The 4,395-nt window shown below is 36.6% G+C and overlaps 1 long non-coding RNA gene across 1 annotated transcript; it reads right to left on the minus strand.

Moving 5' to 3' along the window:
* Nucleotides 1-475: 475 nt before the first annotated feature.
* Nucleotides 476-1,671, minus strand: LOC111971685 (uncharacterized). Its single transcript, XR_002878297.2, has 5 exons — nt 1,613-1,671; nt 1,367-1,441; nt 1,024-1,077; nt 848-919; nt 476-519 (listed from the first exon to the last, which is right to left on the minus strand). It is a non-coding gene; the product is annotated as an uncharacterized lncRNA (long non-coding RNA).
* Nucleotides 1,672-4,395: the final 2,724 nt, after the last annotated feature.

The following is a 4,395-nucleotide window of genomic DNA, read 5'->3' on the forward strand; positions in this document are numbered from 1 at the left end:
GAGAAGATAATAACTTCAAAGTGTTTCCTTTCAAATGGTATCGAGAATATGCATATCCTTGCTTCAGGTCCTGAGCTACAGGCAGATAGATTTGGGTATGTTATTGTAGGGAAAAATTGGGTCAGATTCTTTAAAATGACATGTAGCCTGCTTGAAATGATGTGCACTTCTTACATTCACCTTGTCATGTTTATTCAAATACTATTATTGAAATCAAATGGTTTAGTTTCAATACTTCAAAACCAAATGGTAGGTCCAGGAAGTCACAAAAATAGATGGGTGTTGGTTAACTTGTGATTTTAATGATTGGAGTGAATTTGGAGTATAATGTTTTTTTTCCTCCTTTGAGTGCAGAGTGGTTTTTAGCAGAGAGAGCGCTCCATGAGCGATGCCCTGGATTTCAAACCACTCAAACCAAACCTACTCTGATCCAGATCCCACTGAGACAAAATTACTGGTTGTAAACAAGTAAATTATATCAGGATTTACCTTTTGCTGCACAAAGTCATAGGGGTAGTACTTGAATATGGGAAAAAAGTAACAGAGAAGCAATCGTTAAACTACTGCAGTATAGATAAAATACATTCAATGTGATCTGTGCTTGAGTAAGATATTCATGGATGGGTTCTCTTACAAAACACATACAGTATAACAACCCTCATTTCCTGCTGTGCAATTTGGAATGTACCATGTCATAACTTTACAACTTAAAGTCATGAGTCAACTGAACTTAAATAGTGCCTATCACATTTCATATAGCTGTAATTGAAGAGGGAGATTTCTTCACATACTACAACACCTATAATTCTGAGGAGGGATAAGTAACTCAACTTGAGACAACACTTACAATTTCTACACTCTTTCTTCCTGGGGCCTTAGGTAGGGAATATTTGATGAAGGCTTGAGAGGGATAGGACTGCTGAAAGAAAAGAAAAGGGAAAGTTGAAATGAATGTTCAATGTGGCAGATGGTTGATATATTAAAGAAGGTGAAGTATGTTTTAGTAGTATCTATAGTATTTACTGGTCCATTGATCTGGCCACCATTAGACCTGCCAGGAAATCTATGTGGAAACACCTGTAATATAAAATAAAACAAAAAAACAATTACACTTACAAATAAAGGAAATTGCTGTACTATGTAATTAAGACAAAACTCCGTGTTAACTGCTAAAGTTCAAGATGATTACTCATCACAGTCTGAATTAAATAGTCAAGTGATAAGTCAAGTAAAAGTAAAAATTAAGTAAGTAATAACTTCATAATTGCTAAGTGGTCATTAAGTCACTAAAGAGACAATACTTCGATCATATCATTTTAGAGAGTTCTAATAGAGGTCTCATAGTGAAGATGATATAAGAGCGTACTATTTCCATGCTGACAGGGCCGTTGAGTCCAGGTCTGAGGGTAGGCTGGCCTGCTGGGTAGAGGAATTCATTCACCTGGGGATTAAACACTTGGGTCAAAGGTCAAACAAACAAAATTGTCCTCAAAAGTAATGTCAGTACTTAATCTTCTCATGTTATGTTTTGTTTCATACTATGTTGAACCACACCTAAGAAAGAAGGTGACCAACAGAAGGAGTAGAATATTACATATGCATTTGTTCTTACTTGTGTGGGTGGTCCTGATTGCCTTGGACCCCCATAGTGGGGCAAGAAATTGAAGAAAGTTGACTCTGTGAATATTGAACAAATACTAAACAATCACAATTTTGACGAAGCCATAGTCAATTTAAAGAAATGACAGACTGTTGACAGACACTCAGTGGAAAATGAGATGTGAATAATGTGCTCTGGACTCTTAACACCCAACTAAGTTCTTTTAAGTCAGATTCTGGAAATAGATCATGATACGCTTGGAAAGTGAAGACTTCATAGAATATCAAAAGGTAATTAACTAATAGGCTCAGTGAATTGCTTTGCCCCACAGTTAGTCAAGACGATTAGCTAGCCAGTTCAAAGTATTAACAGTTAATTAACATTTGCTTATAAACTAGCTACCGTAACGATGCCATGTCAATAACCTGTCTCCAAAAACGACGAGGGTGTCTCCAGGTGTGTTTACATTTTTTCCATTGTGACGCGCACCCTTGCGTATCCACTTTCTATGCATATTCAAATTCCTATTCTTGAGAAATACAGTAGTAAAGTTTTCCTTGCCCATTTTTTCAAACTTACTGGAGCAGCAGATATTGAGCTGGCCAAACAAAGGCACATAATGGTGATCCTCATTTTCAAAGGAGAACCTTGCACATGAAAGATAGGTATAATGTTAAGTTAACACCCTCCAGTGTCGAAAAGTAGTCAACTCTATTACATAATACACATTTTAACACTGAACACCAGTGTTGAATGACTGCAACAATAACCAGTGTTGTCCAGTGTTCATTTTTAACATATTGCTTACAGAAATTCTGTGAAAGTCTTAAAAACCTAACACTTATGAAAGTCTAACAATAACTCTGTGTAGTGTGGGACACTATAGAGACACTTTGATTGTTAAATTTAACTCTATTAAAGTTAACACTTGCAATTTTGTTCTGAGAATCTTTAGGCACCCAAAGCATTCAGTAAATTCGTAAGAATAAAGAATCCCATAGCATTATGTTGTACATCATCCAKATAAAATGCATTTTAAATAGACAAGTTCTAGCTACATTACCTTTGGTGATACCAGTATAGATGAGGAATATGGAGGGTCATACAGGGCAGAGGTCTATCTCTGCTTTTAAACAGTGTCAGTTGAGATTTCAGCCAACCAACATTGACCTGCTGTGACATGACTTAACGAATGAGAGTGTAGCTGTCTAGTCGTGAGCTTTGGTAAATGACAGTGGTCAGATATAGTATAGTAATCATAATAGCAGAGAATGGCTATTTACACTGTCTGAAATAGTGCACACTTCAGCACATTTATTGGAAAGCACATCATATCTTATCACAAACAGGGAATATTCAAATGCTGTCAGTGAATTTGCTTTATCCAATGATATTGTATGATATTGTACAGTCTTTAAGTGTGTAACCTGCTTGGTTGCTGTAATCTTTGACCTTCTTTCAAATCATCAACTGTATTGTTTTAATACTTTGAGTGTGTATGTAACAAGCTTTTAATTYCCCTGTGTGAAATTATAGTAAACAAACCATATTCAACAACAATTAATTGAATATTTTTTTAAACAATAACACAATGCAACATCAAGTATACTGTAAGTTGGTAAAGTTTATTACAAATCCAATTGATAACACCATCGTGTTCGTGAGAGTCTCATCTTTGCATAGAGTGGTCATAATAGTCTTTAGGACAAAYCTTGTCTCATGGTCTGACAAACACTGTTCTTTCCTCTGTCACCTTTCACATCAGATGCGACATCGATGGATGCAGTTGATTGAGACGCATCCAAATCTGATATCTCTCGATTAAACTGACAGATTTTTATATAACCATGTTTTGTATGGCAAGTTTGTTCTCTGTTTTGCTCTCCACAAGTGTCTTGGGGCTTGTCTGAAGTCGGTACAGCCAATCTGACAACTTCTGTCTGCAGCGTCTGAACATTTTGGGCTACACACCCCTGTGGAAAGGTGAGACTCTCACAAACACGTACATGTCGGTTGTCTGGCTCTAGAACACCCACAGGCCTCACAAGACTAGTCTGAAGGTCCCCCGGTACCAGTTGAAAAAATGAATTGAAGCATACTGTATATTGAGACTGTTTGGTGCCAAAAATAAGGGGCCAAAAATGTCAAAAATGTAATGAAAATTGGACCGACACTTCAGATTATTGATTATTATTATTTTGATTATTTGGGAGGGACTATCTGTTGTTCAATGTAGTGAATCTGTTATGTGTTTGTAACGGCTAATAGCAGTTAGGCCAAAAAAAATCAATCATAGTAGTGGCTGGAACGGAGTCAATGGAATAGTATCGAACACATCAAACACYTTTTCCACTCCATTCGAGCCATTATTGTGAGCCGTCCTCCCATCAGCAGCCTGAGAAGCCTCCTGAGCTGTGAATAATCACGTGTATACTGTGGAGAAGTTTAACCTTGCGCAAGTTGATCCGATACTGCTGTTTAATTTGTGTGTAGATGAGTCTACCTGAAGTGAAGGATGTATATTATGTCTTCACAAAACTAACAGCACAGAGTCATAGTATTCCACCTAATTGTCTTATCCTCACTATATGATAACATTTGAAATCTGACTTTTGTTGATTTATTTAAATTTTTTGTCTTGTTAACAAAAAAGAAGTGACTTCTAAAATGACTTTATGATGATGAGTTTACAAGCAACATATTCTCATAACTTATGTGTCCCTTAAGAACGTAGCATAAGCTCACTCCACAGCTAGCTTGAAATGTCACGGATGGAGCCATCCAATTGGTACCTT

This window comes from Salvelinus sp. IW2-2015, linkage group LG13 (assembly GCF_002910315.2).
Source record: "Salvelinus sp. IW2-2015 linkage group LG13, ASM291031v2, whole genome shotgun sequence".
NCBI lineage: Eukaryota > Metazoa > Chordata > Actinopteri > Salmoniformes > Salmonidae > Salvelinus > Salvelinus sp. IW2-2015.